Source organism: Haliotis cracherodii, unplaced genomic scaffold, assembly GCF_022045235.1.
Source record: "Haliotis cracherodii isolate W230 unplaced genomic scaffold, xgHalCrac1.p SCAF_18, whole genome shotgun sequence".
In the NCBI taxonomy this organism is placed as follows: domain Eukaryota; kingdom Metazoa; phylum Mollusca; class Gastropoda; order Lepetellida; family Haliotidae; genus Haliotis; species Haliotis cracherodii.
Genome location: NW_027266273.1, coordinates 4,063,838 through 4,089,435, shown reverse-complemented (window position 1 = coordinate 4,089,435; position 25,598 = coordinate 4,063,838). Strand labels below are relative to the sequence as shown.

At 40.4% G+C, this 25,598-nt stretch overlaps 1 protein-coding gene across 1 annotated transcript in view; it reads left to right on the top strand.

Annotated features, from left to right (window-relative positions):
- LOC139465684 (frizzled-5-like) overlaps positions 1-25,598 on the top strand; it is a 202,529-nt gene that overhangs the window by 60,554 nt on the left and 116,377 nt on the right. The window lies entirely within an intron of this gene.

Genomic DNA, 25,598 nt, shown 5'->3' with positions numbered 1-25,598 from the left:
TATGAAATATAGAATACTACTTTCTGAAATAATACACATTTTTTATAAAAACTTTTATTTTAATTGATTTTTTTTCATCATAAAGTGTATCATATAATCTTACGAAATATGATTGTGACTCTACAACAATTCAAATGAAAAATGTAATATTCCTGTGAATATGGTTAAATACCGCCTACATTTTGTGCATTTTCAGTCCATGAATCAATGCATTTGGCCTATGAGAGGCGACGCAAATGGTCTGCATCAAGGATGAAGTGGAATGCATTGTGTAGCTGACTGCCATGCACTGACTGGAAGAAATGTCATTGTGGGAGGCATGGGGCTTGGGTTGACTGAAGTCAATCAGTGTCAACCTGCAAGGTGGTATTCCATTCATAGTACTTGGTGGCCACATGGTGGTACTCTAGAGCACCATTAGAAATGTCAATTCATGCAGTCTCCTATAGTGTACACAGTACTCAATGGTGTTTACTGTACAATAGGGGCGGTCGGGTAGGCTAGTGGTTAAAGCGTTCGCTCGTCACACTGAAGACCCGGGGTCGATTCCCGACATGGGTACAATGTGTGAAGCCCATTTCTACTGTAACCCACAGTGATATTACTGAATACTGTACGATATATTCCTGATTCTAGATTCTTATAGAGCACCCATGAGCATTCCTGTGTACACTATCTTCCTGATGAGCTCAAAGGAACCCTGGTGACCCTTGGTACACTAGCTGGAGCCTCCATCGTGATTCCAGTGCACACTCTGTCCCCAGTTGAGCTCCAAAGGAACCCTGGTGACCCTAGGTACACTAGCTGGAGCCTCCATTGGGATTCCAGTGAACACTACATCCTCAGTTGAGCTCCAAAGGAACCCTGGTGACCCTAGGTACACTAGCTGGAGCCTCCATCGAGATTCCAGGGCACACTATGTCCCCAGTTGAGCTCCAAAGGAACCCTGGTGACCCTAGGTACAATAGCTGGAGCCTCCATCGGGATTCCAGGGCACACTCTGTCCCCAGTTGAGCTCCAAAGGAACCCTGGTGACCCTAGGTACACTAGCTGGAGCCTCCATCGGGATTCCAGTGCACACTCTGTCCCCAGTTGACCTCCAAAGGAACCCTGGTGACCCTAGGTACACTAGCTGGAGCCTCCATCGGGATTCCAGTGCACACTCTGTCCCCAGTTGACCTCCAAAGGAACCCTGGTGAGCCTAGGTACACTAGCTGGAGCCTCCATCGGGATTCCAGTGAACACTACATCCTCAGTTGACCTCCAAAGGAACCCTGGTGAGCCTAGGTACACTGGCTGGAGCCTCCATCGGGATTCCAGTGCACACTACATCCTCAGTTGACCTCCAAAGGAACCCTGGTGACCCTAGGTACACTAGCTGGAGCCTCCATCAGGATTCCAGTACACACTCTGTCCCCAGTTGAGCTCCAAAGGAACCCTGGTGACCCTAGGTACAATAGCTGGAGCCTCCATCGGGATTCCAGTGCACACTCTGTCCCCAGTTGAGCTCCAAAGGAACCCTGGTGACCCTAGGTACAATAGCTGGAGCCTCCATCGGGATTCCAGTGCACACTCTGTCCCCAGTTGAGCTCCAAAGGAACCCTGGTGACCCTAGGTACACTAGCTGGAGCCTCCATTGGGATTCCAGTACACACTCTGTCCCCAGTTGAGCTCCAAAGGAACCCTGGTGACCCTAGGTACAATAGCTGGAGCCTCCATTGGGATTCCAGTACACACTCTGTCCCCAGTTGAGCTCCAAAGGAACCCTGGTGACCCTTGGTACACTAGCTGGAGCCTCCATCGGGATTCCAGGGCACACTCTGTCCCCAGTTGAGCTCCAAAGGAACCCTGGTGACCCTAGGTACACTAGCTGGAGCCTCCATCGGGATTCCAGTGCACACTCTGTCCCCAGTTGAGCTCCAAAGGAACCCTGGTGACCCTAGGTACACTAACTGGAGCCTCCATTGGGATTCCAGTGCACACTCTGTCCCCAGTTGAGCTCCAAAGGAACCCTGGTGACCCTAGGTACACTAGCTGGAGCCTCCATTGGGATTCCAGGGCACACTCTGTCCCCAGTTGAGCTCTCCTTGTCTGAAGTAGAGACCCCCTCCCTCACTCCTTTCCGCTGTACCCAAGTATGTACTAGAGCCTCAAGTACCCTGGTGAACACAAGGTTCCCAGTATACTATGCTTTGCCTTGAAAGGCAACAAAGTTGGCCACAATGGCTGCTAAATATAGACGTACAATTTTCCCATCAGAGTGTGTGAGTGAGGGAGGGAGGGAGGGCGTGTGCGTGTGTGGCTGCTTGTAATAACTGGACTAATGCCCTCTGCGATACAATACCACAGTTTAACTTGAATACCCCACTCAGATACAGAATACTGACTCCGAGCCGTCCAGTGCTAGTTTTAGCATCTGAATGCCGAGCACCAGGCAGGGTAACAACAAGTATCATCTTTTAACATCTTTTGGTATGAGCGCCAGGGATCAAACTCCAGAACTTACGCTCTCCTGGCAAATGCTCCACAACTTGAACATGGAGGCGGTCTTCTGTACAATAAAAAATCTTGAATATTGAATCTTATCAAGACATCATTCAAAATCTAACGGAACAGAACATTGTGATGTCACTCAATGGCAATACTGGTGAGTTTGCCATATACACAATATTTTACTAGCAGGAAGATATGGATCATATTGTCATAAAGGCAATATCTTGACAGCAGGAAGATAAGGATTGGCCAATCTTGCCATATTAGGATGGAAAAATATTATGTATCTCTTCGGAAACACATATTTCAATGTTGAAACAAACCAATGCTAAAGGTCCCTGGGAGTTTGTAATATATCTAAGTTGACTGTTATAGCCCTGACACAGCTTTGATATGTGTGCAGTGTAGATTGTAGATACACTGAAACATCTGTCTGGTTGTGTCTGCTGTGTAACTGTTGTGGCTGGAGCGAGACTTGATGGTCCATGGCACTAGGTAATGGTGGGGGTAGATGCGCAGAGTAATGACACAGCTAACAGCTTATGCTTTCAGCGGAATTCATAACAAAGATACTCACATATTAAAGGCACAGATGGGGCAGAAAGGAGTGTGAAAAATCTTCCTGTTTATCGTTTGTGTCAGGTTTTCAGAGCCATTTTTACACTTAACGTTTGTGGCATATGAAATATTTTGTGAAAAATATGAGCCAATAATAATGATATTGATTGTTTTAACATTATATTTAAATCTGTGAATTAAGTTTTGAGGCTGAAAAAAATAATATGATAATGAAATATGATACGTCTCTTGAAAATTATCATTTCAGTATAACATTTTGTGTGGGTGTAACCATTAATGTTCGAAAACTAATATAAAGATAGGAGTGTGGCTATTCATTTTAATCTCTGAAAAATCCTCTTTCATATGAATATCCATGTTCACCATGTGATCAATTTGGAAAATTAAATCTAAAAAGTTCAAACTGTCGCCAAATGTGATTAACCCAAATGAGATGCATGTGCGACAACTCATTCTAATCTCTGAAAAATCCTCTTTAATTTAAATACCCACACCATGTGTGAAAATGAGAAAAGTTATCTTTCAACGCTGTCGATTAAAACCATGAAGGTCATTTCACAGGCACCATAAGGTCAACAGTCTGGGGTAGCCGGAACTAAGCTATATATTCCCCTGGAGACTTATCCTGACACCGAGGGCTGATAACCGAGGATAGCAACACTCTACTGATAAATATGCTACTAATTTGATTGGAAACAAATGTTTGATCCATAAGTCTTCCTTGAGAACTTGACAGAGTTATCTCTCCAGCACTAACAATGGCCGACACTGGATTGTGGTATCAGTAGCTGAGCCGTGAAATATCTACCAGAATTGTCTAAGGGGTTGAAATATTGGGTTGGATTTGGGGCGGGATTGGGTGAAATGCAGACATGAGTACAGGTAAATCAGCCTTCGTGACATGTTGTTTTCCTGAAGTGGCTGACTGGAATTCTTCCCAAAGGGCATCTTTGGTGATCTATTTGTGCAAGTGGAAACCCAAAATGTGGTTTGTATCATTTCAATACCTTCCACAAACTTGCAACTTTTTTTGGGGAGATACTAGAAGAATGTTATGTCTTCTGAATTCAGTTATCACTGATTGAATAAAAACTATCAAAAGATTCCTTCCAATCGTTTTCCGATTTTAGAGTTTGGGCATGTAAATAGCACTGTGGTATAAACATTTATCTCAAGGGAACATAAAATAAAAGATGTATGTTTTCTTAAATTAAAGTAGAGAAATGCATTACAAGTGAGCCAGCAGGCTATGAATGGCAATGTTGGATTATTTCGGCTCATCTGTTACACAAAACCTCAACAGTGCATTGAAGCAAAAGCAATAATAGAATACATGGAAACCACTGGCCTCTCCTACTCATCCCCGAGCATATAGACATATATATGTTATTTGAAGCCATTTAATTTTGGTTTGAAAGTTTTAATATAATAAAGTTCTTTCAACTTTCTCAGTGCAATATTTTCACATTTGTAAAACGGGAATATCCCAAAATTTGGTGCTTTATTCCCAGCACAGCTCAGACTGTTGCCTGGGATACTCCGGCAAGAGGGGTCCCTTATTTGTTGTCGCTGAGTCCTGTATCTGTCCAAATGTTCTTGGCTTTGCATCCAGCACATTGAATGACATAAATTTTTGGAAGCACAATACATATTTTCACAGACAGAAAGTTCTTCTGTCGTTGAATGTAAAAGAAGAACATTGTAAAACATGAGGGCAAGTACCACAATTAGGTCTGTTACACTTTTGTACTGTTTTACATTCTTGTTTTCCTTTTGAGAAAGAGTGAGTGAGTGAGTGAGTGAGTGAGTGAGTGAGTATGGTTTTACGCCGCTTTTAGCAATATTCCAGCAATATTACGGGCCTCACACATTGTACCCATGTCGGGAATCGAACCCGGGTCTTCGGTGTGACGAGCGAACGCTTTAACCACTAAGCTACCCGACAGCTCCCTTTTGAGAAAGAAGCCCTAGTAAGAATCAGTTTAAGATTATGGCCCTGACTTAATATAAAATAAACCATTCACCCCCATTCCACTCACAGACCCGTTTTGGGTCTAAAATTCAGAGACTAAAAGGGTTCCCCATTAGAATTAATTTTACTTAACCTAAAACCTAATGATATTTTTAGTTGTCCAGCTGGCTTCTGTAATATGTAGGAACCATTAACTGGACAACTACTTCCACAAATATTTGGTTAACGTCAGGCCTGAAAAAAGGTAGACTGGTAGATGATTAGTTGCAAGAGACAACTGTAAACAGATAATGTTGACTAGTTACTCCTTTTTGCATCTGTTATATGTTCTGCTGATAGTTCATAAATACATTTCAACAATAACAATTAGTGCATATTTTATCGTATCTGACCATGGTAATGCTTCACACTGGGCTAGTGGTATTCCAACTTGGCTAGTAGATTGTTTAAACTATGTATATTGGCTAGTGTCTATAATATCAAGCCCTGGGTTGTTGGGTAGCCTTGTGGTTAATGCACTTGCATAACTGACTAAAGACCTGGGTTTGATTCTCTATATAGGCACAATGTATGAGGCATTGGATGGGTTTCGCCAATATGTGATATTGGTAAAAGTGGCATAAAACCATACTCACTCAAAGTTCACATGCAGCCAAATTTGGTTTAAAACATATGATGGCAATATATACTTTTTGGTTAATATTGACCAAAAAACATCGAAATTAATTGTCACAAAATTTCAGTTTTAACAGTTTGGTTGCAACATATTTCACATTTTGTTGTAATATAATCATGTTGTCAAATAGTTCAAGATATTTTTTATTAAAATTTTCATTGTTTTCATAAACATCATCATTCAAATAGCTTTAAATCTTGTCATGAAGAATGTCAACCTATTGTGACCAAATGTCGACATTTATCGTGCAGAGAACAATTACCTTGACTTTCAGACACCTTCCACACACGACTAGCACACATAACCTATTATTTTGTTTATGGAATGAAAATATTGACCAGACTGTCACTTTATGTCGTACAGCAGACAAATTAATGAGAATTAATTGATAAACATCAAGTTGGTAAATAGAGCTATTATCACAAATCATTTGACAAATACAAATAGTTGAGTGGCCATTAATATCCTCCAAACCCACTTGCCAGCCATATAAACAATTCAGTGTCGGAAACACCAGACAGGATGAGTATTGTGAAATATACTCAATACATATGATTAGTCTTTAGGAATACAGCCACAACCACCATTCATTAAACACTTTAGGCATCACAGGTGGCCCACTGGCGTATCATGTTGCAAGTTACTGTACAGGGTTGTGTCCCTTACCTATGTCAGGATCCACTGATCACGGGTTTGTTTGTTTGCACCTCATAATATTCCAGCTGTTTGACAACAACCTGTAAATAAACGAGTCTGGAGTAGAAAAACTTTACAAGTGGTTGATATTATTAACCAAAATACCTGATTCCAATATCTTAAAAATGAATATAATTGGGAAGTTTGTAATGCAAAACAAAAAAGCTGTGCTATGATATCATGGATATTTTCTACATCCTGCCAGTCTGTGCCATGGCATCTACACCCAGGAGGGTGTACTTTCAGGGGTATATTTGTCACAAATATACCCCTGAAAGTACACCTCCTAATTTGTGTTCTGTTGCTGTGCTCTTTCTCTAATATTGAAATTTCTGAATTGAGGTGGTAAAGAAATGAAGTTGAATTCAAAGATCGCTCAGGGTTCACCTGACCCAACCTTCTATAGAGAAGAGATCATATCAGAGCAAAAGATCTGGTTTTAATGAGCTTGCCACATCCATTAAGTCCCCTCTTGTGACAATCACAGATTACTCGAGACCAATTCTACTCCTTTATGACCTTTAACCCTTGAAGCACAGCAGACAATCTAATTGGGTTTACTGTCTGAAGCATGTTTTTATGACATTTCAGACAAACTTCTGGTAATATGTTTTGTCAGGAATGGATGTGTGAAATGAATGACAGCTCCAGATATGATGTTAATAGGTCTTGGGGGGTACTTAAACAACTTAAACACCAGCAAATACAGAAATGATAAAAATACATGTGGTAGATTTAGAGTGGAACTGGAAGTTCGGCAATCCTCCATCAGCTAAATCCTGATGATGAATCACATTTTCAAAAAGAAGAGGAACATATCCAACAAATACATGAAACAGAGTACACATGTCCGGATGAGAGAGAGAGAGAGAGAGAGAGAGAGAGAGAGAGAGAGAGAGAGAGAGAGAGAGAGAGAGAGAGAGAGAGAGAGAGAGAGAGAGAGAGGAGAGAGAGAGAGAGAGAGAGAGAGAGAGAGATGTGTCTTATTGTCGTTAAAATGATTACATAAGGGTGTTTATTAAAAGTATTTCAGGTCTCCCTGAAATGTAGGAGTGAGTGAGTGCACTGTGAATTACGGTGCCTTAAATTATTGGGCCACCAGTGCCCCTTTGAAGTGTTTGAGAAAACAGTGCCAGTCAAATATGACAGCTGAGAATCAATATAATAAATACCTCAATATAACAACTTCTCATAATCATAATAAATCAGTCATGGAATTTTGAAAAATGGCCCTCCTCTTTATCATGTCTTTCCATCTTGTGAGACTTATTTCATAAATTCAATACTACATACATTTTTGTAAATACCATACTATATTCCCAAAGACCCATTATGTGACCTTTCAAGAGAAATTGTCTAGACTGGTATTTCTTTAAAATAGTTTTAGGCATCATATTGGCAGAGTCATTTCAGGTTCACAACATCACCAACGATAATGGTGGAGATAAAAGGATGTAGGCAGGAGACTGAAAGACATTTAGTTTTGAGTCATTGTGTTACAAATCATGTCCTGCTTGTACTGATAGAGTGGATATGGGATTTTGATGTCTATAACCTCAATAAGTTTAATCTATATCAATTTAACAGACAGACTCTCATAAAAGATGGAATGATATATACTAATAAGAATGACTTACACATTGGTATTAAAAAAGGAGTTTTGACAAACATCTCAAGTTGATGTTGAAATGAGCTTTTAAGTAAAATGTGAACAATTCAAAAATATTTTGTTTCATAAAAATAATCCTCTCTGAGACAATGAGGATAGGAACATAATTAAAGTATTCTCAGTCTCAAATTTATATAGTGAGTGGGTTTGGTTTGTGGACATTCAGAACAGTACTTCAGTTGGAGAATGGTTCGTCAGCTTCATGTGGGAGGAAAGACCCAAGTGATGCAGGTCTAAGACGTTTACCACTTTGGTGAAACCCACAATATGGGTCGGTGCTGGCAAATCAAGAAACATAATCAGGGCGAATCGGGACTTGAACCTACGAACATGGTGCCTTTTTTTAAAGTTGGTTAACAAGACCAACCAAAACAAAGAAACCGCAATCAGAAGAAAAAACAGACATTTCGACATTAACTGTTTGGCTGGCTGTTTTACAATCAGATGAAATGACAAAAACATGAGACTTTATCAAGACTGTTCATAAGAAATTATCTTTTGATACCATGTCATGTTAATCAACCTATAAAACATTAAAGGCCAAGGTGCCTGGCATGCCTAGAGATAGAACTCTGCACAGTGAATTGCGACACCATGGATGACTATGTTACCCATGCCCCACAGCACAGCAGTACCAGGTGGATTGGGATCAAATTATGCACACTTATTTAAACCAACAAAATCTCAAAATCGAAAATATTTCAAAATATTTTTCATAAATTGACTGTTGATATAATATTATAATGGAAAGGTACCCTAAAGATGTATTCATTTACAGAAACTGAAGTCATCTGGACTTGCTTGGCAGTTTCTTGGGATATTTAAGTTTCAGGGTCTGTATAACCAATTAGAGTGATGGTATCATCATAAATAGGTCAGATGAGACATGAATCTGTTACAACCGGTTGGTTTGTTGTTTTTTTCGCTGCACTCAGCAATATTCCAGCCATATGACGCCTGTCTGTAAATAATCGCGTCTGGACCAGACAATACAGTGATTGATATCATGAGCATCGATCCTCGCAATTGGGATCGATAACCTGCATCAACCAAGTCAGCGAGTCTGACCACCTGATCCCGTTAGTCAGCTCTTTTGACAAGCAGTCGCCTTTTACGGCAAGCATAGGTTGCTGAAGATCTATTCTACCCCAGATTTTCACGGGTCTGTCAAAACCGGACTCAGACGAATTTCTGATCATATTTGACTAAATTTATAGTTCCGAATTTACATTATTAATTTATCATCAAGTAAACTAATCCAGACCACTGTCTAAACTGGAGGGCGGTCGGGTCGCCTAGTGGTTCAAGCGTTCGCTTGTCACACCGAAGACCTGGGTTCGATTCCCGACATGGGTACATTGTGTGAAGCCCATTTCTGGTGTCCCCCGCTGGAATATTGCTAAAAGCGGCGTTAAACCATACTCACTCACTCACTCACTCACTCTAAACTGGAATAATCTTTTGGTCAAACACAAATCTGGTTTCAGACAGATTCCACAGAACATCATTTAACAAGATCTGTATCATGGCAGAATGTACCAGTACATAAATATAGTGTTAGTCTGGTAAAAAGTGTTGGAGACAAAATACTCTATGCTCAAGCAGTGATTGATCAGCCAGAGGTATCAAATAACATTGCTCAATTATGGAAAAATAGCACCAAGGCACTCTGGCTCACTGGGTACAGTGTGAGCGAGCTGGGGAACAACTTCGCATGTAGAGTTGCTTCCCTTGGGCACACCAGAAACCTATGATGTTGGGTTTGAATCCCTGTTTGGCCCGAAATGTTTCTAGGTTTGTCAGTACCATACACATGCTTGTGGGTTTCACCAAAGTGTTAAATGTCTAAGACCTCCCACATAAAACGGATGTGCATGATATAACTGGAATACTTTTCAAAGCTGCTTAAAACCCAACTCACTCACTCTGTGTGAGCTGGAAGTTGTGTTGTGCAATCTGAAGACATCAGTTATAGAAAGCGTGTGTTGATGTTTTCTAAATGTCTTGATATTACTTGTCTGTGTAATGTGATCAGTTTGAGGTAAGATGATACTATGGCATCAATGTAAAAGACAATAAAAATGTGCATATTTATGGTGCGCCAAATCCATAAAACTAAAGCATGTTCAAAGTGCTACATTACTACCCCAACCAGTGGATCAGTGATTTTCATTCTCAGCTCCCTGAGAAGTATACAACCCAAGCTGCCTGTGAGGCACTAGAAGGTTAACAGTCACATTACAATCTCATCCTACTGGGTAATCTGATAAGAGAGAACAGTCACCTCATCTGGTGCAGCAGTTTCTGAGATGTAAGATATTATATTTTCACAACATCGGCATCGAAGATTAAAGATAATGCAGGTCATGATGCCTTAAGGAAATTGAAATTTCTGAAGTTACAGATCAATCACTGTCGTATTTTGACTGCTCTAAACTTTATTCTTTGTCAATATAAGAAAAAACAAAAAGTTTAATTCTTGATCTAAATGTCATGACTAAATCTGAATGCCATTCATTGTCAAGCCAAATATCCTTCTAAAAGGTCACCTCTTGGACCTTGATGTACTTTCTGAAAATATGATGAAGAAACTCTTTTACAATTTTAATTTTAATTTTCATCTGTTTTTTTATTGTCAATAAAGAAAATGCTAATGGGGATAGTGTAGAGGATGAGAACTAGTCTCCCTTACAGACCCCTGAGCATATGTCTAATAAAATGTTCATCCTGAAGTTCATACCGATTCCCTTTACAGCTCTAGCAGCCTATACCGATCCCCTTCTCAGCTCTAGCAGCCTATACCGATCCCTTTTACAGCTCTAGCAGCCTATACCGATCCCTTTTACAGCTCTAGCAGCCTATACCGATCCCTTTTACAGCTCTAGCAGCCTATACCGATCCCTTTTACAGATCTAGCAGCCTATACCGATCCTTTTTACAGATCTAGCAGCCTATACCGATCCCTTTTACAGATCTAGCAGCCTATACCGATCCCCTTCTCAGCTCTAGCAGCCTATACCGATCCCTTTTACAGCTCTAGCAGCCTATACCGATCCCTTTTACAGCTCTAGCAGCCTATACCGATCCTTTTTACAGATCTAGCAGCCTATACCGATCCCTTTTACAGATCTAGCAGCCTATACCGATCCCTTTTACAGATCTAGCAGCCTATACCGATCCCTTTTACAGCTCTAGCAGCCTATACCGATCCCTTTTACAGATCTAGCAGCCTATACCGATCCCTTTTACAGCTCTAGCAGCCTATACCGATCCTTTTTACAGCTCTAGCAGCCTATACCGATCCCCTTCTCAGCTCTAGCAGCCTATACCGATCCCTTTTACAGCTCTAGCAGCCTATACCGATCCCTTTTACAGCTCTAGCAGCCTATACCGATCCCTTTTACAGCTCTAGCAGCCTATACCGATCCCTTTACAGCTCTAGGAGCCTATACTCATCTCTTTACAGCTCTCGCAGCCTATACCCATCCCTTTACAGCTCTAGGAGCCTATACTCATCCCCCTCTTCAGCTCTTGGGTCTATCCACATCTGCAACAGTCGAGAGTAAGGTGTACTTTGTAACTCTTCAGCATAATCTACCCTTTAGAACTAAGGCATGGTCATTGAAATTCTGTAAATATGAATCATATTTCTAGAACTGACCAGGTGAACAAACTGAATCCTGACACAGATTGACATTTCACCATGTGTTGGGTTTTTCCCTCTGTCTTGGAGAATAAATGTAGCGGCTGTCATGGCAACAGATTTAAATGAAGTCTATCAAAGACAAGAGTGAGTGAGTGAGTGAGTGAGTGGGTGGGTGGGTGGGTGAGTGAGTGAGTGAGTGAGTGGGTGAGTGGGTGGGTGGATGGGTGGGTTAGTGAGTGAGTGAGTGAGTGAGTGAGTGAATGAGTGAGTGGGTTGGTGGGTGCTTGGGTGCGTGAGTGAGTGAGTGAGTGAGTGAGTGGGTGGGTGGGTGGGTGGGTGGGTGGGTGAGTGAGTGAGTGAGTGAGTGAGTGGGTGGGTTGGTGAGTGCATGAGTGAGTGAGTGAGTGAGTGAGTGCCACTATGATAATAATCATGTATGTCATCATACATCCAAGTACACAGTACCTATATAAAGAACTGGCAAATATTTCGAAAACATTTCAACTCCACCAACTGCATGGCACACCTGCCACTCTGAATGAATGAATGAAACCATATTTCCCCATGTTTAAAAAACAGGCTCCCATCACCCACCTCGGAGGGGGAAATCATCTGACGAGGCAGTCTATAATGAGCTTGTGTTTTCAGTAGATAAATGTCACCAATCGAGGCCAGTGTTCTGTGAGCCATGTGTAAACATCCTGCGTGCCTCATCACACATGCTCACACCAAACAATTGAGAGAGGGCACCACTGTTTAGCATATGCTTTCTACTCAGGGGACTGAGGATGGGGATAATAACAGACTAACTGGGAGGTTCACTGGGGTACCCAGTAAAGTTACACATGCAGAGTACTCAAACACACATGAGGAGTACATGCTTTAGTAATAGGGATTTAGCAATGTGCACCTATACTTTGTCATATACTTTTCCCAATGGTGTAAGTTTTGATAAATCTTTATCTTTAAGGTAAGGTGCATCATCCACTGGTCTATATCAAAGCCTAGTTTCTACCCTTGCTACATCAAGACCCCATTTCTTGGCTCGACCCTGGTGCCACCTTGCGTATATTACAAGTTGTGCCCCTTGTAATGAAAACGTGATATCCAATCAGATTACTGTTCCTACCTTATATAGCTTCACAAAGATGGCGACTACCATAGGTGACGACCTAGTCAATCAGATAACAAAAACATTCGTGATTTCATCCCTGACACAAAAACACGGGCAATCGTTTGGAGGTTTAAAAAATGAAAAAACACATTAGTGTAAAAAAAGACAGGCAGAAGTAAATCACTTTCATACGAAGATGTACCAATCGAGGATGTTGACTTTGTGAAACGTTCTCTAATTGGACTATAGATATGTGCGATAGTCTAATCATATTTAGCACAGGAAAGTGGGCTTGATGTGGCAAGGGTGGAAACAAGACTTTGAAAAAAAGTGCACACTCTTGCCTCAGGAAGATGGGTAAGGTGAGGTGAAATGGGGTTTGATGTCACATTCAAGATTGTTGCACTTATAAAGCTATGTGCATGCACGTGTGTGTGTGGCTGCTTGTACTAGTCAGGGCTATTGCCGATTTTATAGTGCTAGCCCACTGAGATACCATGCCGCAGTTTAACATGAATACCCCACTCAGACACAGTGTTCTGACTCCGAGCCGACCAGTCCTTGTTTCTGCCCCTTAATGCCAAGCACCAGGTAGGGTAACAACAAGTACCATCTTTTAACATCTTTACGTATGACACAGCCAGGGATGAAAACCTCAACCTTTCACTCTCTGGGCGGATGCCCTATCACTAGACCACGGAGGTGTTGTGACAGTTTAACCATAGTAATATGAAAGAATTGGGTGTTGCTTGACTTCTTTTGAGTAGTATATAAACACACATTTTCCACTACATAAACTTCCCACTCTGTTCATGTGACCCAAGTCACTTATTTAGCTGTTACTCAATCATAATATCAACAGGTCAAACGTGTGGTTAGTACAATATAAGCAGCCATAATTACCACCATGACAGATTTAAGTAGTGTTTGCATGGACATTGATCATCTGCAATGGAAATGTTTATAAAATTGCATGGCATCATTAGATAACCATTACGTACAGGTAACCAATCCCAAGTCATAATGTCACCAGTACACCCACTTGTTCCTTATTACACTCAGTAAACCTCTGGGAGGACCGGCGTGTCACTGTCATCAGACACTGTATTATTTGGATATCATTTATGTACTCTCTATCAAGCACTTGAGACTCTACATCTCCCTTTCTGTGCCTTCATTCATCCTGTAAACTAAACTTTCCATCTCATTTCCTTCCTTTCTTCTTCTCTTGGGGCGGTAAGGTAGCCCAGTGGTTAAAGTGTTCACTCGTGGGGTTTGATTCCCCACATAGGTACAATGTGTGAAGCCCATTTCTGGTGTTCCCCGCCATGATATTACTAAAAGCGGCATGAGGCCAAACTCATTCACTCACCGACCTTCTCTCAATCCATTTTAATTTTGGATATTTGTCAATCCTTCCTTCTTCCATTGTTTTTCTTGCCAATCTTGTGTCCATATCACTTTTCTTACAACCATCATCCATCCTTCTTCTGTCCTCCTAATCCATCCTATATTTCTCCATCCATCCTTCTTTATGCCCTCCATATCCATCCTATATTTCTCTATCCATCCCTTTCTTTTTTCTCCACATCCATCCTATATTTCACCATCCATCCTTCTTTCTTTCCTCCCAATCCATCCTATATTTCTCAATTCATCCTTCTTTCTTTCCTCCAAATCCATCCTATATTTCACCATCCATCCTTCTTTCTTTCCTCCCAATCCATCCTATATTTCTCAATTCATCCTTTTTTCTTTCCTCCACATCCATCCTATATATCTCCATCCATCCTTTTCTCTTTCCTCCACATCCATCCCATATTTTTCCATCCTTCTTTATTTCCTCCCAATCCATCCTATATTTCTCAATTCATCCTTCTTTCTTTCCTCACAATCCATCCTATATATCTCCATCCATCCTTCTCTCTTTCCTCCAAATCCATCCCATATTTCTCAATTCATCCTTCTTTCTTTCCTCCCAATCCATCCTATATTTCTCAATTCATCCTTCTTTCTTTCCTCCAAATCCATCATATATTTCACCATCCATCCTTCTTTCTTTCCTCCCAATCCATCCTATATTTCTCAATTCATCCTTCTTTCTTTCCTCCACATCCATCCTATATATCTCCATCCATCCTTCTCTCTTTCCTCCACATCCATCCCATATTTTTCCATCCTTCTTTATTTCCTCCAAATCCATCCTATATTTCACCATCCATCCTTTTTTCTTTCCTCCCAATCCATCCTATATTTCTCAATTCATCCTTCTTTCTTTCCTCACAATCCATCCCATATTTCTCCATCCATCCTTTACTTCTTCCAAATCCATCCTATATTTCTCAATTCATCTTTCTTTCTTTCCCCCAAACCATCCTCTATTCCTCAATCCATCCTTCTTTCTTTCCTCACAATCCATCCTATATATCTCCATCCATCCTTCTCTCTTTCCTCCACATCCATACCATATTTCTCCATCCATCCTTTATTTCTTCCAAATCCATCCTATATTTCTCAATTCATCCTTCTTTCTTTCCCCCAATCCATCCTCTATTTCTCCATCCGTCTTCTTTCTTTCCCCTAATCCATCCTATATTCCTCCATCCACCCTTCTTTCTTTCCTCCTAATCCATCCTATATATCACCATCCATCTTTCTCTCTTTCCTCCACATCCATCCCATATTTCTCCATCCTTCTTTATTTCTTCCAAATCCATCCTATATTTCTCAATTCATCCTCTTTTCTTTCCCCCATCCATCCTCTATTTCTCCATCCATCCTTCTTTCTTCCTCCCAATCCATCCTATATTCCTCCATCCATCCTTCTTTTTTCCTCACAATCAATCCTATATATATATCTCCATCCATCCTTCTCTCTTTCCTCCACATCCATCCCATATTTCTCCATCCTTCTTCATTTCTTCCAAATCCATCCTATATTTCTCAATTCATCCTTCTTTCTTTCCCCCAATCCATCCTTCTTTCTTCCTCCCAATCCATCCTATATTCCTCCATCCATCCTTCTTTTTCCCTCACAATCCATCCTATATATATATCTCCATCCATCCTTCTCTCTTTCCTCCATATCCATCCCATATTTCTCCATCCTTCTTCATTTCTTCCAAATCCATCCTATATTTCTCAATTCATCCTTCTTTCTTTCCCCCCAATCCATCCTCTATTTCTCCATCAATCCTTCTTTCTTCCTCCCAATTCATCCTATATTCCTCCATCCATCGTTCTTTTTTCCTCACAATCCATCCTATATATATATATATATATCTCCATCCATCCTTCTCTCTTTCCTCCACATCCATCCCATATTTCTCCATCCATCCTTTATTTCTTCCAAATCCATCCTATATTTCTCAATTCATCCTTCTTTCTTTACCCCAATCCATCCTCTATTTCTCCATCCATCCTTCTTTCTTTCCTCCCAATCCATCCTATATTTCACATCCATCCTTCTTTCTTTCCAGCCAATCTGTCATATATTTCTTCATATATGCTTCTTTCTGTCCTATGGGGCAGTGGGTTTTCCTTCTGGCTGAAGTAAAAAAGGCTCAGGTTCCATTCCTCACATGCAATGTGTGAAGCCCATTTCTGGTGGCCCCCGCTGTGATATTGCTGGAATATTGCTGAAAGCTGCGTAACTCACTTACTTCTTTCCCATAAATCTCCCTACATCCATCTTTCTTTCCTCCTGATGTATTTCAAATTTTTCTTGCCAGATCCATCCAACTATCATTCAACTTTCTCTTTCCCTTTGTTTGCAAACCCATGGGGATTCCGGGGTTAGAATTAGTCCCTAGCAACCTAAGCTGGTTGAAAGAGGCAACTTTATAGTTCAGGTGGTCAAACTCGGTGATTTCGTGGATGGAGTTTCATCGTGCCCTGACACAAAGATCGTTGGTCTTGGTCTCAGTCACTGGATTGTCTGACCCGATTCGATTCTTTTCACACTACCATATGGAACCACTCCAACCCCCCTTGCTAACCACTCCAAATCCCCATATGGAATATCGCAATAAACGAAACATATTTTCATGTCTTCATTTAGTTGAGGATTTAATACAGTATCTCATTCATTAAACATCTCTGTGTATACGAACCAGAATCAAATAATCAGTAATTATCACCCAAAATGTTTACATGAGTTTCAGGGTAAAGGGTCTCTTTCCTGGTATCAGCTCTTTGTACCATGAGGGGGCACGAGTGGCCCAGTCGTCTAAGGCACCGCGATTCGCTGTGCAGAGTTGCGTCACTTGGGCACGCCAGAAACCTATGATTGTGGGTTCGAATCCCGATTCGCCCCGATTATGTTTCTAGGTTTGTTAGTGCTTGTGGGTTTCACCGAAGTGGTAAACGTCCGAGACCTGCACCACTTGGGGCTTTCCTCCCACATTAAGCTGACACACCATGATATAACTGGAACAATGTTAAAAGCAGAGTAATAAATTGCCATAATAAAAATTAATGCTTTGCCCCTGGCCTACCATACACACTGACAGCCATCATGTTATTGTCAAAGTACATACAGATTTAAGGAAAGTCATGTACGTTTCAAATCAAACATCGATGCTTCATGTAAGTTAAGGTTATTGACAGTTACCTTACACCTATACCTTGAACAATTTGTTAAAAAAGTAAAGTATAAATAATAAAATGCTTCACACACATTTTGAAAAAAATTGGATGATAAACTTGTAATTTATTTATTGTTGGGTGGTCAGGCTCGCTGACTTGGTTGTTGCATGTCACCATATCCCAATTGCATAGATCGATGCTCATGATGTCAATCACTGGATTGTCTGGCCACTTGATTATTTACAGACTGCCGTCATGTAGCTGGAATATTGCTGAGTGCAGCAATAAACAACAAACAAACAAACAAACAAACAAGGACGACACCTTGGTCCCATTCCACAAAGCAACCTCAGCACCATGACTTGTAAGTCAGTGTTAAAAAATGGGAGTTACAATCATCTTAGCATTAAGATCACTTTGTGCAGCTGGTCCGTGGAGAATGGACTTCACATTTCAACCCCTATTGGGAATAAAACTCAACTCTATGGCAAGACAATCAAGCACTTCCGCCATTAGGCTACCCAACAAGATGATCTGAAGCAACCCATGCTGTAAAGTATCGATCATTTACTGCTATTTTCACAGTTTTCAATGATCTCAAGACTAATCATGTATTGCCGGCTGACAATGTATTGATACAACAACTAACAGTGACACACTCATTTTAAGATCATAATCAATTCGTTTCGAATCACAATCATACACTTCTTTCAATGTGTGGTATCAATTTCTCCATCTTAAGCTTTTTACATTACATTTACCTTTTCCCAAGTCATCAATCTTGTAAAAAACATGCATATTTGGAAAATGCCACCCTTACTGGCATTTACAACCTGTATATTTGGAAAGACATCTCAATCAGCTTCATAGCTTATCTGATGACGTGTTTGGAATATCGAAGAGGAGTGTAAATATTAATTTAAGATGTAGTCTTGACACATTAGTCATTGAAGACACCTTGTCAAAACATTCTCCCAAAGTTATGTCGTCATCACGTTAAATATACATCTTTTCTCATGAATGATTCGTAAAAAATTGACAATTTGCAAACATACTTGTCTTGAAAAATCGATGAACCCAGTAAATAAAATTGTGCTCTCTTATCCCAAAAAATACCACAGGACTTTCTGTGTTCATTAGGTACAACCAAGGAATATTTCGTTGATCAATTTTGGCGGGAGACTTGAATGGAACCAATCTCACGATTCTTATGTAACTGTCAAATATTCGCAAACATTTCACCAAATTGTGAGTCTAATTTGAAAGGACCTCATCAAAGCTGAGATGATGGGACAAATTCCTTTCAAAATGCTTAAACGAGGTATGAAAAGGTCTCTGCTTTGCAACCGAAAAGGCCGAGGGTATATTCAAGTTCAATATTGATTGAGTCTGACTGTAATCATTTAATTGCGCAGGCATGTCGTTTTCTGTGTACCAGCCTCTGTTGTAACAACATGAGCTCGCAAACGGGAAACTTATTTCGCTTCATTAGTTTCTCAATCAATACGAAAATATTTTGGAGGCAGCCCATCGCCTGTCTCCTTATGTGAGCCTCACGAAGCAATTATACACCAATTATGCCGAAAAAATATTCATGATGAGCCATTTCTAACAGTTAAATGTTTGATAAATGGCCAAATTTAGTTTAGGACTGTGATGCTATTGAAGTAATGGCAGCAACGAGAGACCAAGGAAATTGTAGGCTTGCCAAATCTCAAGTGACGGAACCAGTCACTACGGAATGACATGATAATATTTCGGACGATTCACGATTTTGACCATTCAAATAGCGAAAATGTCAACACGTTGGAAGTGTCTGAAGGCACTATCGATACTTCATTATGTGAATCATGTCAGGGCGTTCTCGTGTTCTTGCATTCCACACTAAAATCGCTGACCTTGAGGTCAAAGGTGGATTTCTTGGTAAACAGTTGTGACGAAGTGAGAGGAATATGTTTTTGCGTGTTGCTATCCCGTTGATGTCCACGTAGGTAAGATGGTGGTGGAAGATTGGGTAATTGAAAGATAACTTTGTGGAGTGTTTGTTCTGTAGGATCCTCAGGATGGAACGATCCAATTAGTACCTTATTAGTCACTTTCTACACACTTCGATTGTGAAGATCATTAACCCTGGGTCATATTGATGTGGGGCAGTTTGGCGAATACTTAGTACAACACCATTTGAAAGTGATTCTTAATCACATGCTTATGATATAGTTGGAATCGTACAATGGACTCTGCTTTTAGCACAGATTTCTTATGATATTAGAAATGGTTTTGTCACTTCAATTTACATGATGATACAGTAAACTATGGTTATGACGAACTCATAGGGGCCACTAATTTTAGTTCGTTATAACCGTAGTTTGTTATAAGCATATGTATAGCATATACACATCAGTTCGTTATAGGGGCGGTCGGGTAGCCTAATGATTAAAGCGTTCGCTCGTCCATTGAAGACACGGGTTCAATTCCCGACATGGGTAAAATGTGTAAAGCCCATTTCTGGTGTCCCCCGCTGTGATGTTGCTGGAATATTGCTAAAAGCGGCGTTAAACCATACTCACTCACTCACTCACTCAGTTCGTTATATCCATCAGTTTGTTATAAGCATGTACATTATTAACACAGTTTACTGTATTGAGATTTTCACGTAATTTATATATACACCCCATTCGCCATAAACCTAACTGTTTGTCAACAAAAAATAAGTTGGCATAGTTATTTAGAAGGGAGTTACTTTTTAGAAAATGACTTTCTTTTATTTTTTTATGGGTGTCCATTAGAGAAACAGTTAAACTTTATTTTGTCTGTACCAAGTTAATCGGGAAACCTTGGCTTTCTAGACTGCTATGATTGGTTGGCTTGTTTGTTGTTTAACGCCGCACTCAGCATTATTCCAGCTATATGACAGCAGTCTGTAAATAATTGAGTCTGGACCAGACAATCCAGTGATTAATATTATGAGCATCGATCCACGCAATTGGGATCGATGACATACATCAACCAAATCAGCGAGTGTGACCACCCTTACCCGTAATTCGCCTCTAACGACAATCATAGTTGCTAATTAACAGCCAGCATGGGTTGCTGAACACCTATTCTACCCCGGATCTTCACGGATCGGACTGCAATGAGGAATGTCTTCAAGGTATATATTCTCTGAAACAAGGAACGTCTTCACTGGTATATACATTCTGTAAGAACTATTTGTTAATCAGGAATTGTTTACATTCATGGCCACAGCAAAGCTTTCAAAAGCATTATGGTACACATGTGGAGGATTTCCAAATATGACTCATCAGTGACAAAAATGAAGTCTGATGCAATTCCCTGTTTTGACTTGTACCATATGTTCCCGTGTTTTTTCAGGTGAACAATTTTACTTGCCTGTCCATGTGTTTGTGATGGATCCCACGAGTGGGGTAGGATATGGTCATCTTTCAGAGAACACCTGGTATCTTCACTATTTGACAGTGATTCATGAACACATGGTACGATATAGTTGGAATCGATCAATAGGCTCTGCTTTTAGCAGATTATACTTCAGGGGGTGATGGGGTAGCCTAGTTGTTAAAGCGTTCGCTCATCACACCAAAGCCTCGGGTTCATTTCCCCATGGTTACAATGTGATATTTCTGGAATATTGCTGCGAGTGCCATAAAACCCAACTCACTCAATGCTACCCTGGACCATTCATTTCCATAATCTGGTTTGGAGATTCAAATGGCATAAAGCTTAAAAAAAGTTGTCTAATCAAATGCTCTCATGGAGGTTATAAATTCTGTTTTAAGTAAGTGATGGGAGAAATACATTTAGTTTGTTCGTTTGTTGTTTAAATAGAGAATCTCACCCGAGTGTCTTTTGATATCAAATATATGTTGATATATTTGATATCAAAAGACACGAGGGTGAGATTTTATTTATCATCCAATATCATTCTTTCAACTTTTTCAATTTGTAGACAGTAATTAGCAGTGTCTTCAGTCTAAAAAGTACTGAAAACAGCTTCAGTAGAAGAGCCATTAGTGATGTCATTTGATTGTGACATCATGGTAACCAGTGACGTCACAATGGTCTGCAGTGTAGATATCACTTGATCTCATCCAAGCCATATCTCCTGTGGGAGCCAGTTTTGGATGATAAAACCACACTTAGCAACATTCCAGCTATAAGACAACAATCTGTAAATAATCAAGTCTGGACCAGACAATCCAGTGACTCTACTTGTCCAAAGATCAATGCAGACTATAGGGGTTGATGTAAAATATCTAGATTTGGGGGGTTAACATGAAATATTGTATCAGATTTTCACCCAGTTCTAGTTAATGTTTCTAACCTTGCCTACCAGTTCAAAAGATAACATATCCCTAAGAGGCAAGCACTGACTGCTGACGAGAGGTCTTGATGCTAATTAAGCTGATGTCATGATGATTGCTGCTGATCAGCGCTTAATTACACTTGTTTGTTTTGTTTGTTTGTTGTTCAACGCCGCACTCAGCAATATTCCAGCTATATGATGGCGATCTGTAAATTATCGAGTCTGGACAAGACATTACAGTGATTGAAAACATGAGCATCCGTCCACGCAATTGGGATCGATGACATGCATCAACCAAGTCAGCGAGCCTGATCACCCGATCCTGTAAGTCGCCTCTTACTACAAGCATAGTCGCCTTTTACAGCAAGCATGGGTTGCTGACGACCTATTATACCCCGGATCTTCACGGGTCGCTTAATTACAGATGATCCTGCACTTAAATGATGAATATTATTCCGATGTACAAACTATAGATGCCATGCAAATCCTAATGAATACAGTTATTCCACAGAGGCTCACTTTTAGCTGAAAAAATTGCTTAAGGGACCTAACAACAGTTAAAAAATCATTTGCCTCAGAATTTCAGCTCCATACAACTTTTAAAAGGGTCATGTGTAAAATATGAGCAAGGTGACAGATAGCCATTTTATTTCTGGCAACCATCAATATAGTTTGAAGATGAATATTGTAACTCAATTAAACATGAAATATATACTCAAGTAGACCCACAATTGTCGAAAGATACCAGTGTGATCTGCTTCTATATGGTTCTAATTTACAGAGATTATGGTGTACCTGGCTCCAATTAGAGAGGTGAACCAGTTAGTGCCAGATTGAAGTAGATAATGAAACAGGGGTTAGCAGACATGAAGAGTGTTGTCGGGGGTACTGCATTCAATCAAACAGGCCAGGCCTAATTGGCAGCATCCTTGTTTAAGTCTGACATGGTTGAGGATGGAAATCTCAAAACTGGGATCCAGCCCAGGTACAACTTGTCTGTAAACAAAAGTGACCAAAACCGTTTCAATAATTATAAGAAATATCCATTGTCCAAGAGTCCACTGTATGATTCCATTTATATTATGAACTTGTGTTTATGAATCATTATCAAATAGTGATGATACCAGTGTTCAGAAAAGGTGAGCTTATCCTGCCCCATTGGAGCACCTGTCACAAATACATACAAAGGCAAGTCAATTATCCTGCTGATAACGCATGGGAAGTGGTACAAGTCATGATAAGCAATTGCATGGGATATCAATTAGTGAAAAGTCACAGGAGTCAATTTCCTGTTGTGCCTCCTACACTGAATAATACCCACAGAAGCACCAAGAATGAGTGCCAGCATTTCTACCCTTTTCAGAATTGAACCTGGTGCATGAGTGTCATGAATCAACACACTAACCACTCAGCTACTCTGCAGTCTCCACATAAGCTAATGGAAGTGAACTCAAGGAATGACTTCTGCATTTTTCCAAATTGAACCTGGACATCCTTTCGGGTTCCTGTCCGTTCTGTGATTGAATGTGGGAGTTTGGTTTTAACACCGCTATTTCAGTTATATCACAGAATGTCCGTTTGATGTCAAGGATAGACATGGCCGCTAGTCTGTTAGTCTGAGACAAGCAAAAAACAAGAGGGTCAAGTGGAACCACAAGTCTGAAAGAGCTGCAGATTAGTGTAATATGACCAATGGCATCTACCCCAGGATATGGGAGGAAAGCCCGAAGTGATGCAAGTTTTGAGGAAACCCATGAGAAGATGTATGACAAGCCTAGAAACACAATCAGGGTGAATAAAGGATTCGACGACTGGGCCATCCATGCCTCAATACCTGGGCGCTGTTCCACAAAGCGATCGTAAGCCAATGTTATAGTATTGGAGTTACAAGCATCTTATTGCTAAGATCGCTTTGTGGAACAGGTTCCAGGTCCTAAACATGATGGGGTCATGAACCACCCACAAATATACCCTCAAAATAATTTCGCTAATGCACTCTCTTTGCTATTGGAAGGGAAAACTGAAAATGTCTTTCACCATTTCTACCAACTTAGGGAATTAAACTCGGGTCTTGAAGCATGAGTAGTGAGAACACTTACCAGGAAGCCACTCGATGGAGGCAACATCCATATATACGTCTCAAAAGAAGTCATAGAACACCCACAATTGAAGGCTGTGTGTTGCAATACCTACCAGCCTTGACAGATTAACATTACTCATACAAAAAACTTAGGTTTTCTTTAATTTCTATTGGGAAGTATACTATATCAGCTTTTGGTAGGAAGACTCACACAATTTCAACCCAGTTAGGGAATTGAACCTGGTCCTGAAACATTACCACACTAACCACTAGACCATCTGACATCACCAAATGATTGCCTCATATTCATTGCCTTTGCTGTTAACATGAGTGAGTGAGTGAGTGAGTGAGTGAGTGAGTGAGTGAGTGAGTGAGTGAGTGAGTGAGTGAGTAAGTGAGTGAGTGAGTGGGTGAGTGAGTGAGTGAGTTGGGTTTAATTCCGCTTTTAACAGTATTCCAGTTATATCATGGCATGTCAGCTTAATGTGGGAGGAAAGCCCGAAGTGATGCAGGTCACAGACATTTACCACTTTGGTGAAACCCACGAGTATGGGTATGGTGCTGACAATCCTAGAAACATAATAGGGGTGAACCGGGATTTGAATCCACAGTCATAGGTTTCTGGCGTGCCCAAGGGACGCAACTCTTCACAGCCAAACACGGCACCTTAGATGACTAGGCCACCTGTACCCCCACTGTTAACATGAGAATGAGCAGTATCATTATTATTACCATTGTCAGTTCTTGCCCAATCTGACTTTGATAAACAAAAGATATTAAACACAGCAAAAGTTATATTTGTGTTCAAAATGGCAATAATAATGATGATTAGCAATGAGTTGTGTTTGCCTGACTATATGGTAGTATCTTATCAACATGAATTAAATCAATCAAATGAACTGAACATATACATGTATACATATACCATATATATGGAATGTTAATGCCAGAGAATAACCAGTCTCAGTTATCTGCCGAAACAGATTCCATTCAGCATAAAAGGCAAAATCGTGGTGAAAATTATATAACTGGATCATTGAAAATCAGTGATGACACCAGGTGTTCGAAAAACAATCTTAGAATGATGGTCGAACTTTATATTTTCCTCAGCGCTAAAGTTGAATAAGGATTGTTTCCATGTGCAGAGCTTCATTGCATGGCATGTCAACGTTAGGAATAACTTACAAAAATCACCTCAGAAGCATCTGTAAATTCATCGGAAGCAAACCTCATGCTTTCTGAAAACCTAATTTCCGGGATGAAAATGCATGAAAATGTCATGTAAAAAAATCATTAATATATGGTAACACTTAACCCGTTAGATAAAGCATCAATATATAAAAAACATATTTCATAAAACTAATCTCCAGAAGCCAACATGAGAGACTCTATATTTGAGAAGAGTCTCTGGCACCGTGGAGAGATAAGCTGAGTTGTAGGGAGGAGCCCCCTGCTAGGATCTGTCCGTCATCTCATTGTTTACATAGTTAACCACCTCTACAATCCTCAGAGCTGCAAACTCCACTGTGAAGTTCCATCAGCCTAACTCTAACTGTGTCTACAGACAAATTCGGCCCAACTTGTGCTAATGCAAGACAATTTCTGAGATATTAATCCTGTCCAGGACCAGAGAGGTAACAAGCTCCGTGCCAGCCTGACAGGTCTAACTTGAGCTCAAATTCTTACATAAAGAAGAATCGTTGGAATTTGTTGTTGGTAGTTCTTCCCCGGGAAGGAATACTTAGTTTACAGTGAGGTATATGAC